The 13,481-nt window shown below is 39.5% G+C and overlaps 1 pseudogene; it reads left to right on the top strand.

The window, feature by feature from the left end:
- Nucleotides 1-1,189, top strand: part of LOC129063203 (nucleophosmin-like) — a 111,039-nt pseudogene extending 109,850 nt beyond the window's left edge.
- The last annotated feature ends 12,292 nt before the right edge of the window (nt 1,190-13,481 follow it).

Here is a 13,481-nt window from a genome sequence, read left to right as displayed (position 1 = left end):
GAATGATCGATTTCAAAATAAACTCAGAAATCTCATTAGAAGGAAATCATGAAAGCCTCTTTGTAAACTGTGTCAGAAGTTATATTTTATGTTTTGTGGTACTTCTTTCTATGGAAAAAAAGTCAATTTTGTTTCGGAATTTAAGAAACTAATCCAACTATATCAATAAATCATCTTTGCAGAATTTGGCCCTCAGCTAAAACAAATCAGTAAGTAAAAAATAGAAATATGACTCAGTCTTTATTTTCTATCTATATATTTCACCACCAAGTTATATTTAAATATTTATAGTGAGAGTATCAAAATAGTACATAGAAATTTTTATAAAGAACTGACTCTCACCCTGGTGTGACTGCATCCTATGTGTCTGTTCTGCAGAACAGAAGTCGTTTATCTCCATCTACCTTCTTTCCCAACCAAGTGGGTGTCACCACCCGAAGGGAGGTTCAGTGGACATGGACATGGGCCCTCTGAGGCCCAGAGCTATATTTTTGGTTGTGAACCAAAGGCTGACAAAAATTATGACTTTAAGGTGAATAATGATGAAAATGAGCACCAATTTTCTTATAAACGGTCAGTTTAGGATCTGGTGCAAAAGATGAAATACACATTGTTAAAGCAGAGACAATGAATTATGAAAGCATTCCAATTAGGGTAACACTGGCAACTTTGAAAATGTTTGTACAGCCAATGGTTTCCCTCTATGGCTTTTAAATAACACTACCTGTGGTCTTACAGGTGAAGCATGGTTCAGGGGCTTTGTTTATTAGTGGACAGCACTTGGTAGCTGTGGAGGAAAATGAAGATGAAAAGGATGTGAAACTCCTAAGTATATCTGGAAAGTGTTCTGCTCTTGGAAGTGGTACCAAGTTTCCACAGTGAAAAGTAAAACATGCTGTTGATGAAGATAATGAGAAATATGATGATGATGATGGTTATGATGATTTTGGGATGAGGAAGTTGAAGAAAAATCTCCAGAAAAGAAACCTGTTTGAGATACTCTAGCCAAAAATGTATAAAAGTCAAACCAGAACCATCAAACCAAGATCAAAAAGTAAAGAATCCTTAAAAAAACAGAAAAAAAATTCCTAAAACATTAACAGGACCTATTTTTGTAAAAGATATTAAAGCAAAAATTCAAGCAAGTACAGAAAAATGTGGTTCTTTCCCCCAATTAAAAGACATGTAAAGAACTGCTTTTGGATAATTAACCATGAGATTATTTATGATCCTTGACAGCAAAGGGAGTGCCCTTAAGAAAATAGTTTAAATCCTTTGTTAAAATTTTTCATCTTATTTTATTTTTGTAACAATTGATACTTGGCTGTCTTTTTTAAAATACAGAGAGAGAACTTTCCATACCATGTCTAATAAATGTTGTTTAGGTTCCATTGCCAAGAATATGTTGTCAAAATGCCTGTTTAGTTTTTTTAAAATCACTTTTATTGTTATTCTATTATAGTTATCTCAATTTTTCCCCTGTTGCCCTCCTCCACCCAGCCTACCCCCCACTTCCACAATCAATCCCCACACCATTGTCCATGTCCATGGCTCATTCATTCAGGTCATTTAACTAGTCCCTTCTCCTTCTTTCCATTATTATCCTCCCCCCCGCCCATTCACTTTGAGTCTGTTCCATGTGTCCATGCTTGTGGTTGTAGTTTATTTGTTAGTTTATTTTTTGTTCATTAGGTTCCTCTTATAGGTGAGATGTATGGTATTTTTCTTTTACTGACTCGCTTATTTCACTTAGCATAATGCTGGGAGTATATCCTAAGAATCCTGAATCACCAATGCAAAAGAACCTATGCACCCCTATGCTCATAGCAGCTCTATTTACAATAACCAAGTGCTAGAAACAGCCTAAGTGCCCATCAGTAAATTAGTGGATTAAAATACTGTGGAACATTTACACAATGGAATACTATGCCGCAGAAAGGAAGAAGGAATGCCTGTTTCATTTGTAAATATGGAAGTCCACCCTTTGCTTGATTTTAAGTAAGTATGGAATGTTAGACAAATAGAAATGTTTGGAAAACAAAAATATACATGTGAAATAAACTCAGTAGTTTAATAAGGTAAAAAAAACCGGACTGCATAAAATATATGGTATTCTTTTACATATAAATGATATGATGGCCCATAATTCATTATTTCAAGGAGTATATTCTACATGCCATGCATGTGTGTGCTTAGTGCTGGACATGTTGAATTTTGGGGGAAAAAAGACATCAGTTCTTGCCTCAAGGAACACATACTTCCAGAGGTGTGTATTCTGAACAGTTTCTAAAAACATGGACAAGATGGATGTATTGAATTGTCCATCTTCTCTAGTATAATATTTTGTCTAGTGCTATGGCTTTGTAAAATTGCTGACTGGCAAAGCTATGGCTTTGGTCAAAAAATGGGACATAACCAGAGAAGATGGATATTCTGTCATCAACCACAAGAATTATGTTTAGGCATATAAAGCATCCCAACACTCAACTTCAACTAGATTATGTTTATATTTTCTGAAGATAGTTACAATAAAGAAAGGAAAAGTAATTTTTTACTTATCAAATTTTTCTTTCTTTAATTTACTTTTTAAATACATTTGTCTCTGCTTCCCCCCCCCCCACCACCACCACTTTCCCTTGCCCGCTCCCTCCTTCCCTCCCTCAGCTCTTCCCCTTTGGTGTTGTCCATGAGTCCTTGCTATATGTTCCTTGACTTGCCCCTTCCCTTCCCTTTCCCTGCCCTCCCCCCCTTCCCTCTTGTCTCTGTTGATTTCTTTTCCTTTCAGTGTTGCTGGTCATATTTTCCTTGCATCTTTGCATTGTTGGTTAGGTTCCACTTATAGGTGAGATCATATGGTATTTGTCTTCGCCCCCTGGCTTATTTTGCTTAGCATGATGCTCTCCAGTTCCATCCATGCTGTCGTGAAGTGCAGTAGTTCTCTTTTCCTTTCTGCTGCGTAGTATTCCATTGTGTATATGTACCATAATTTTTTGATCCACACATCTTCTGATGGGCATTTAGGTTGCTTCCAACACTAGGCTATTGTAAGTTGTGCTGCTATGAACATTGGGGTTCATAGGTTCTTTTGTATTGGCGTTTTGGTGTTCTTAGGGTATAGTCCCAGCAGCGGAATCCCTGGATCAAAAGGCAGTTCCATTTTCAGCTTTCTGAGGAAATTCCACACTGCTTTCGATAGCGGCTGCACCAATCTGCATTCCCACCAACAGTGGACTAGGGTTCCCTTTTCTCCACAGCCTCACCAGCACCTGTTGTTTGTGGATCTCTTTATGATGGCCATTCTGACCGGTGTGAGGTGGTACCTCATGGTGGTTTTGATCTGCATTTCTCTGATGGCTAGTGATGCTGAGCATCCTTTCAAATGCCTCTGGGCCCTCTGTATCTCCTCCTTAGAAAAGCGTCTGCCCAGGTCCTTTGTCCATTTTTTGATTGGATCGTTTGTCTTCTTGGAGTGGAGTCGAGTGAGTTCTTTATATATCTTGGAGATCAAACCTCTATCTGATGTATCATTTTCGAATATATTTTCCCATAGGGTTGGCTCCCTTTTCATTTTGCTGATGTTTTCTTTTGCCGTGCAGAAGCTTCTTATTTTGATGAGGTCCCACTTGTTTATTCTTTCCTTTATGTCCCTTGCTTTACGAGACATATCAGTGAAAAAATTGCTGCAAGGGATATCTGAGAGTTTCCTACCAATGTTCTCCTCTAGGACTTTGATGGTGTTGCGACATCTGTTTAAGTCTTTTATCCATCTTGAGTTGATTTTTGTGTATGGTGTCAGCTGATGATCCCATTTCAATTTTTTGCATGTAGCCGTCCAGCTCTCCCAACACCATTTGTTGAAGAGGCTGTTATTGCTCCATTTTATGCTTCTGCCCCCTTTGTCAAATATTAGATGCCCATATAGACCTGGGCTTATTTCTGGGCTTTCTATTCTGTTCCACTGGTCTATGGGTCTGTTCCTGTGCCAGTACCAGATTGTTTTAAGTATAGTGGCTTTGTAGTAGAGTTTGATGTCTGGTATTGTGATCCCCCCTACTTTGTGTTTCTTTCTCAAAATTGCTGCGGCTCTTCGGGGTCGTTTATGGTTCCATATAAATTTTTGAAATGTCTGTTCTATTTCTGTGAAATACGTCATTGGTATCTTAATAGGGATTGCGTTGAATCTATAAATTGCTTTGGGTAGTATGGACATTTTGAGGATATTAATTCTTCCAATCCATGAGCACAGTATATGCTTCCATTTATTTGTGTCTTCCCTCATTTCTTTTTTCAATGTTGTATAGTTTTCTGCATACAGGTCTTTTGTGTCTTTGGTTCAATTTATGCCTAGATATTTTATATTTTTTCTTGCTATATCGAATGGTATTTTTTTTCTGATTTCTTCTTCTTCTATTGCATTGCTGGTGTACAAAAATGCCTTTGATTTCTGAATGTTGACTTTGTATCCTGCTGTTTTGCCAAATTCACTTATTAGGTTGAGGAGTTTTTTGGTAGAGTCTACAGGGTTCTCTATGTACACTATCATGTCATCTGCAAACAATGATAGTTTTACTTCCTCCTTTCCTATTTGGATGCCTTTTATCTCTTTCTCTTGTCTGACCACTGCGGCTAGGACTTCCAATACAATGTTGAAAAGAAGCGGTGAAAGCAGACATCCTTGTCGTGTTCCCGATCTTAGTGGGAAAGCTTTCAGTTTTTGCCTGTTGAGTACGATATTAGCTGTAGGTTTTTCATATATGGCTTTTATTATGTTGAGGAATGCCCCATTTATTCCCATTTTTCTAAGTGTTTTGATCATAAGTGGGTGCTGTACCTTATCAAATGCTTTTTCTGCATCTATCGAGATGATCATGTGGTTTTTGTCTTTTCTTTCATTTATGTGATGTATCACCTTTACCGATTTGCGTATATTGAACCATCCCTGCATCCCTGGGATGAATCCCACTTGATCGTGGTGGATAATCTTTTGAATGTATTTCTGGATGCGGTTTGCCAATATTTTGTTCAGGATTTTAGCATCTATGTTCACTAGCGAAATTGGCCTGTAGTTTTCTTTCTTTGTAGGGTCTTTATCTGGTTTTGGGATCAGGGTGATGCTGGCCTCATAGAAGGAGTCTGGGAGTCTTCCCTCCTCTTGGATTTCTTGGAATAGTCTGAGAAGGACAGGGGTTAGCTCTTCCTTAAATGTTTTGTAAAATTCTCCTGGGAAACCGTCTGGCCCTGGGCTTTTGTGTGCTGGGAGTTTCTTGATGACTGCTTCAATTTCCCCAGCTGTTATCGGTCTGTTCAAACTTCCTGTTTCTTCCTCCTTCAGTGTTGGAAGATTATACATTTCTAAAAATTTGTCCATTTCATCAAGATTTTCAAATTTCTTGGCATATAATTGTTCATAATAGTTTCTGATGATCCTTTGTATTTCTGTGGTATCAGTTGTTATTTCTCCTCTTTCATTTCTGATATTATTAATTTGGTTCCTCTCCCTTTTTTTCTTGATGAGTCTGCTTAAAGGCTTGTCAATTTTATTTATCTTTTCAAAGAACCAGCTCCTGGACTGGTTGATCCTGTGAATTGTTCTTTTTGTCTCTATGTCATTCAGTTCTGCTCTACTCTTGACTATTTCCTTCCTTCTACTTGCTCTGGGATTTATTTGTTGTTGTTTCTCCAGTTCTTGAAGTTGTAGTGCTAGGTCTTTTATTTGAAATGTTTCTATCTTTTTAAGGTAAGCGTGTATTGCTATGAACTTCCCTCTCAGGACTGCCTTTGCTGTGTCCCATAGGTTTTGGACAGTTGTCTGTTCATTTTCATTTGTTTCCAGAAATTTTTTGATTTCTTCTCTTAACTCATTATTGACCCATTCATTGTTTAATAGTGTACTGTTCAGTCTCCATGAGTTTGCAAGTTTTTGAAGTTTGTCTTTGAGGTTGATTTCGAGTTTCAAGGCCTTGTGGTCTGAGAAAAAGTTTGGTATTATTTCAATTTTCCTGAATTTGCTAAGGGTTGCTTTGTGTCCTATCGTGTGGTCTATCTTTGAAAAACTGCCATGAGCATTTGAAAAGAATGAGTATTTTGCTTCTTTGGGATGTAAGGTTCTATATAAGTCAGTTAAGTCTCTTTGATTCAGTGTGTCATTCAGCGCCACAATATGTTTATTAATGTTTTGTTCGGAAGATCTGTCCATTTTTTACAGTGGGGTGTTGAAATCCCCTACTAGCAGTGTGTTGCTGTCTATATCTTTTTTGAAGTCATCCAACAATTTCCTCATATACTTGGGGGCTCCTATATTGGGTGCATATAAGTTTACAATGTTGATGTCTTCTTGATAGATTCTTCCTTTAAGTATGATAAAGTGCTCCTCTGGGTTTCTCTTTATGGCCTTTGTTTTGAAATCTACTTTGTCTGATACAAGTATGGCAATGCCAGCCTTTTTCTCATGTCCATTTGCTTGGAATATTATTTTCCATCCCTTTACTTTCAATCTGTGTAGGTCTCTTGCTCTGAGGTGGGTCTCTTGTAGGCAGCATATGTGTGGGTCCTGTTTTCTTATCCATTCAGCTACCCTGTGTCTTTTGATTGGGGCATTTAGTCCATTCACATTGAGAGATATTACTGATAGAAATTTACTCATCTTTTCTCTTTGTACCTGTGTTCCTCTCTCTCTCATTCTTTTCCTTCATCTGCTTAAACCAGTCCCCTTAGCATATCTTGGAGTGCTGGTTTGGTAGAGATGTATTCTTTTAGCCTTCTTTTGTCTGGGAAACTCCGTATTTCTCCTTCTATTTTAATGGAGAGCCTAGCTGGGTAGAGCAGCCTTTGCTGTAGGCCCTTTTTTTCATGGCTTGGAATATTTGTTGCCATTCCCTTCTGGCTTGTAGTGTTTTTGTTGAGAAGTCAGCTCCTAGGCGCATCGGGGCCCCCTTGCATGTTACTTTCTCCTTCTCCCTTGCTGCCTTGAGGATTCTCTCTTTGTCTTTAATAGTTGCCATTTTAATGATGATGTGTCTTGTAGTGGACCTCCTTGAGTCCCTCTTGAGTGGGGTCCTCTGTGCCTCCTGGATCCATGAGAGCCTTTCTCTCCTCAAATTAGGGAAATTTTCCATCATTACTTTTTCAAGGAGGTCCTCAATTCCTTGCTCCTCTTCTTCTCCTTCTGGGATCCCTATTATACGGATGTTATTGTGTTTCAGGTTGTCCTGCATTTCCCTAAATGCTTCTTCATTCTTTTTGAGCCGTTTTTCCATTTCTTGTTCTTTCTGGGAGCTTTTTTCTACCTTGTCCTCCATCTCACTGATTCGATCCTAGGCTTCATCCAGCCTGCTTTGGATTCCTTCTACTGTGTTCTTCAATTCAGAAATGGTATTCTTCATATCCTCTTGTGTCTTCTTGATAGTTTCTATGTCCTTTTCCAGGCTGATATAGTTTGCTGTAAGATCCTGATAGTTTCTCTGCAGTTTCTCCTAGTTATCTTTGAGCTATGAGCTCATTGAGCTTCCTTAGAACCATTGTTTTGAATTCAGTATCTGATAGTTCCCTTGCCTCTATTTCATTTAGCTCTCTTTGTGGGGTGTCCCCTTTTCCACTCATTTGAGGGGAACTTCTTTTTCTTCCCATTTTTGTGAGTCTGTTAAGTATTTTTGTCCTTTACTTTTCTTTCTGGGTTTGCCTCTAATGATGTCAGCTGTTCACCCTATATGACCTTGGGTTGTTTTTTTGAGCCTTTCAGGAGTCTAATGCCTGTGTCTGACTCCTGCTTGGAGCAGCTCTGTGACCCCTTCGGTCAGGGCTGGGCTATTTTTTGGGATCTCTCTGCGCTCTCAAGCGAGCTCCTTGAGCGCGTTCCCAGCGCGGCGGGGTCCCCCACCTGCCTGGGCTCGCATGTGCTTGCCCCAGACCAGGGGGCTTATTCGCGACCTGGCGTACTCATCTGGCCCCCCTTGACATGCGAGCTTCGCGGCACTGGTCAGTTTAAGGTCTTCTATTGTGTATTTTCCCCGCTTTCGGCTCTTTGGGTGCGTTGCTTGCCCTCGCCAAATGGGGACTACGGAAATGGGAGGAAATCAGCTCTAGAACTCTCCGGTTAATCCTGTTTCTGGTCTCTCCTCCAGGGACTCTGGGCAGCTCTACTAATTTTGTGGGCCGCTCTGCAATCACGGCGGGCAGGTCAATTTACGCCTGCCTTTGCTGCTCTGCGCACTCCCTCGTAGGCCGTATGGGTGCCAGTCTGTGTGAGACCTTGCCGGCCAGTGCAAGCGTTCTCCAGCCCGCGTGCGTTACACACACGTTCGCCAACCCTCGCCGGTCACTCGGCACAAGTGTGCGCACCCACACTGGGTGTTTTTGGGGTGTCTATGTGTGCTTTTCGGCTTTTGGATCTTTGGGGGTGTGGCCTCTTCCCGCGTAATGGAGACTATGGCAAGGAGAAGGAGTCGGGACTCCCCGGTTCCTCCTCCCGTTCTTTCCCCAATTCCTCCGTTTCTAGTCTCTCCTCAGGGGCCTCTGGGCAGTTCTGTGACCCCTTCGGCCAAGGATCCACCCCCTGTGGGGACTGCGTTTCAAACGCAGGCAGTCTGGTTCATGTGCACCCCGCTTCTGCCTCTTTGGCGTCACGCCTTTCCAGCCCACAATGGAGACTACCGAACGGGGAGGGAGTCGGGACTCCCCTGTTCCTCCTCCTGTTCTTTCCCCAACGCCTCCGTCTCCAGTCTCTCCTCAAGGCTCTCCCAGCCAGTCTGTACTCAGCCCTGCAGCTCACAGGAGTACAAGCTGTGTGCAGAGCGCACAAAAGGCAGGTTAATTGATTCCCTTATGCTTGAGCGAGATGGTAGCTGCAGAGTGGGAAGTGCGTTATCACCCGGGCTCCACCGGCCGCAGTGTCAGTTCTCTTCACAAAGTTTTCCTCACCAGTCTTTTCCCAGGCACCAGCCCACCCTGCTGCCGCCTCTACCCAGTGATCAAGGAGGGTGGCTGCCGCTGCAACTTTTGCGTTGGCCCTTTAAATGTCTTTTTGCATCCCCAGCCACCTGTCTCTGGCAGAGAGCGCACCTAAGCTTTTTGGGGTTGCGTTTTGTCTGTATTTTCTTGGCTTTAGCTGCTGTAGTTTAGGGGTTCCTGTTTATGATTCAGACCCCGTTCTTCTTGGGAGGAGATAACTGGCCGTTTCAATGTCCCTCTGGTGCCAGTGCCCGTACGCACCCAGCCCACCCTCTCGAGCCTCCACCGCAATTCTCACCCGTTGGGATGTGTGAGAGTCGAATCCGCTGTCCGCGGCACCAAGGCTCCTCTCCCAGTATCGCTCCACTGCTTTCCAGGTGATTACTCCATTATTTAGTTGCAATTCCCTCTTTCTTTTTTAATTGTATTTTTTTCCATTTTCATTTGGCCCCCTTATACCCTCTTCCACTTCTACTCACCCTTGCCCCATCCCCCACAATCACCACACAGCTGTCCATGTCCATGAGTCCTTTTTCCTTTTTGCTCGATCTCTCTACCCCCAATACAGCTCCCACCCCTAAGCTATCAACCTGCTCTCTATCTATGAATCTGTGTCTATTTTGCTTGTTAGCTCACTTTATTCATTAGATTCCACATATGGATAAAATTATATGGTATTTGTATTTCTCTGACTTGATTATTTCATTTTGTATAATGTTCTCCAGGAAGGAAAAATTTTGTATTGATAGAGGCCTCAAGTCGGGAATGCTTCTGTTGCCATCATTTAACGTAGAAGCAGTGTATGTTAGTAAAAAAAATTCACAAGCAAACAACAATGTCTGGCCAACTTGGAAAACTGCTGAGTGTTAAAATGGCTTGCATGAGAGTAGAAAGTAGTTCAGAGGTAGGGCTGGCTCTGTATGTCTACAGGACACCTTTTGTCCTTGCCTCATGCAATTCTTTGTAAGCTTATGGAGGGCAGATATGTGATAAATCTATCCATATGAAAAGAGTAATTTCTAAATTTTAATTATAATCTTTTTCAGAAACACAGAGATTCTATATCTTGCAAAATCAACCTGTGTAAAGATACTTTAATTTATTATTTAACTCTCTTGAAAATTCCTATACTTATATATTTTCCTAGATTTATCTGTTTCCATGTTTGTATACATTTATGTGTATGTGTTTGTGTATGTAAATCCTGTTTAATTTTGTGTTTGAATTCCAAGTAAATAATAAAGATTCTCAGTATTTTGCCAATGGGTATAAAATGGAAGACTATAAAAGCTATTTCTTTCTGGAAAAATTATCATTAAAATATGTAAGTATCTCAAATTTATTATAGGTTATTTTTCATTCATAAATAATGCATTCCAAATGTGAAATGCTTTTAAAAAGTGGTGACTGTTGTCTGTACTCCTCATCATTAACTGTTGTTTAATTTAGGCCATATTAATGTGGAGTGACTACGTATCACTTTATACCAACAGTTACTTATTCTATAATATACCATGCTTCTACCTATGCCCAAATTTCTCTATAGAATTCCTAATATGATATTTCTCAACATGAAATCAATGACCATTTATCTGTTTAAAACAAAGCAAAAACATTAAAAACTTATTTTTTAACATTAACTAAGTAATACAAAGTCCCCTTTTCTTAATAAGATATATAAGAGCCTTAACAGACTCTCAAATCTCTCAATTTTTATTTTCTATTAAGTCTTTCAATAATGCCTCATATTCTAGCTATATTGAATGCCTCCATGTACTAACATTTTATTATATCATCTTGTTTTTAATAAAGAAGCAACTCATCTAATCTTTAATACATGCTATCTACTTTACTTGGAACTCTTCCACCACTCATGGGCTAGGAAACTCCCACTTGACTTTCATGACCCAGGATTATTTTTCCCTGGTTAGCAAGTATTACTCTTCTCCTTCCTCTGAAATCCCACAGCACTCCCCTTGCTTATTGTATTATAACTGTTAATTTATATGTCTATATCCTTGTGAAGGAGGGAATGATTTTCTGCTACCAGATATATAACTCATGTTTTCATATTTTATTTGGTATTACATTGAGGTAAAAAAAAATTCTTGTATGTCTGGGGTTGGATCTCTAAAATTAAAATCATTCATGGTGTCCATTATTTGACGAAAACAGCATGTGTTTCAGAATTTAAATCCAAACTAAGAAAAACTCTAGGTAAAGCTTTGAAAAAAAGAAAAAAAATCATTCTTTTGATGATGATTTTTGCATTAGTACTAAGAGATTGCTACTGCCCAGAAATGTGTGTGGTGATAATTTCCATGTGGATAGTGGACAGAAGCTAAGAAGTACAAAGCAACAAGTTTCTCAAATTCTTCAGAGCTAAAAGAGAACCAATCCAGATGGTAACTGAATATGGGGCCTTCATGCTCTGAGAAAAAATTAATTATGGGAGATCAGGAATACACCTTTTTAAACAGCTTTATGAATTATAAATTATATCCCATAAATATTCACCCATTTTACATATGCACTTCAATGACTTTAGTAACAGTGTCCTACAACTATAACCACGGATTGGGCTCAAAGTGGTCCTATCCTGTCTAATGAGATACTGAATTCCTTTTCAGTTTACAACAGTCTAAACCCACAAGTCATTAAGCCAAATAATGCTCAGAGGAGGAAATTGTGACCTGCAGTTGCACCAAGAACCACAGTCTTGCTCCCCAAAACACACACATACACACACACACACACACACACACACACACACACCCCCCACCCCCAATATACAAGTTGTGTACAAATAATCCTGGAACTTAAAATCTGGAACCTTTTCAGAAGCTAAGCGCCCATTGTCAGGAAGATCTTGTGCTGACTCCCAATTACCATAAATGAATGGCTAAATTCGAAGATCCTCCAATTAAAACCCCCACCAGCACTTCTGAATACCTGTTTCTCCAAACTCTTTAAACACCTACCAAGTCCAGTGAGTGAAATGAATTTGAGGCACCAGTAGATCTTCCATCTTTCTGGCTGGTCTTTTCTCAATCAATGTCTCTGCTTATTCCAAACTCTGATGCTTTGTGATTTGGACTTTTGAAGTATCAGGCATACAAACTTGGGTTCAGTAATACAATCATTACCGCTATCTAGTTTTAGGATATTAGTATCACCACAAAAATATTATATATTTTCTGACTATTTGTGTCCAATCCCTGTTTATATCCCTAGGTGGCCACTGATTTATTTTCTGTGTATAGATTTACCTTTTCTGGACATTTCATTTAAGTGGAATAGTAAAATATCTGATCTTTTGTTTTTGGCTTCTTTCACTTAGCATAATGTTTTTAAGCTTCATATTGTAGCATGTATCAGTTGTTTACTCCTTTTTTAATTGCTAAATTGTACTTCTTTGTATGATATACCACATTTGTTTACCTTTTCACAAAAAGATGGACATTTGAATTTTTCCCAGTTTGGGGTAATTATATATAATGCTGCTGTGAATATTCATGTACAGGTCTTCATATGAACATATATTTTCATTTTATTCAAGTAGAGTCTTTGGAGTAGAAATCCTTATAACATGGTAAGCTTATTTTTAACTTTTTGTGAAACAGATAAAATATTTTCCTAATGGAGGTAATATTTTAAATTTTCCCTGGCAGTATATGAAAGTTCCTGTTTCTCCACATCTTCAACAGTACTTGTCCTGTAAATTGTACCAGTTCCAGTAAATGAAATGAAATCTCACTATAGTTTTAATTTACATTTCCCTACTGACTAGTATTAGCATTTTTTTATGTGCTCATTAGAAATTCCTATATTTTCTTTGGTAAAATTATAATAGAATTTTTAATTTGTATCCCTTTGTTGCTGGTGGAAATGAGGCCCTTTCATGGAGTCACAAGAAAAGCACTTCAGGGACCTGTGTATGGCAGGTTATGGCATAGTTGTGCTATTCATTGAAACTAGAACAAACACAAAGGGCTATTCTGGGTTCAGCTGCAGTGTCTCATCTCCATCTGTCCCACCATGGAGAAAATCCAGTTTTGTCTTTATAAAACCCAGAACAAAGACCAAGGTCCAAAGGTTCTGTACCATAATGAAACTTAGTCCAGTTTAGTGCATGTCTGTACTCATCTAGCTAGTTAGCCTGCGCTCAGCTGTATTCTGGTTGGTGCTGCTTTGCTGTACCCATGCTCACATTTGGAGTCCAGGATCCCAGGTGTCTACTAGGGCTGCACAGCTGCTTTGGAAAGAGAATGTGTGAAGGAACAAGGTGAGTGCATGTAACCATGTGAGAAATGGAGAAAGAGAGAGAGATTCTTTGTTAAGCTTGGGTTACCTTATGTCTGTCTTGGGAAAGACCAAGCACCCTTTCAAAATAGCCAATTAACTTCCCAATCTTTCATGACCTTGTGCTGGTTCTTCCCTCTAACCAATCCATTTTCTAGATCATCTGGGGTTTGTGTAATTTATCTAATCCAATTCTCCCAGGGTGGACAAATGGACCTTTATGGTCGCCATCT

Source organism: Pteronotus mesoamericanus, unplaced genomic scaffold, assembly GCF_021234165.1.
Source record: "Pteronotus mesoamericanus isolate MK-2021 breed Mesoamerican mustached bat unplaced genomic scaffold, CSHL_Meso_final scaffold_85, whole genome shotgun sequence".
Taxonomy (NCBI): Eukaryota; Metazoa; Chordata; class Mammalia; order Chiroptera; family Mormoopidae; genus Pteronotus; species Pteronotus mesoamericanus.
This window is presented reverse-complemented; position numbering and strand designations above follow the sequence as displayed.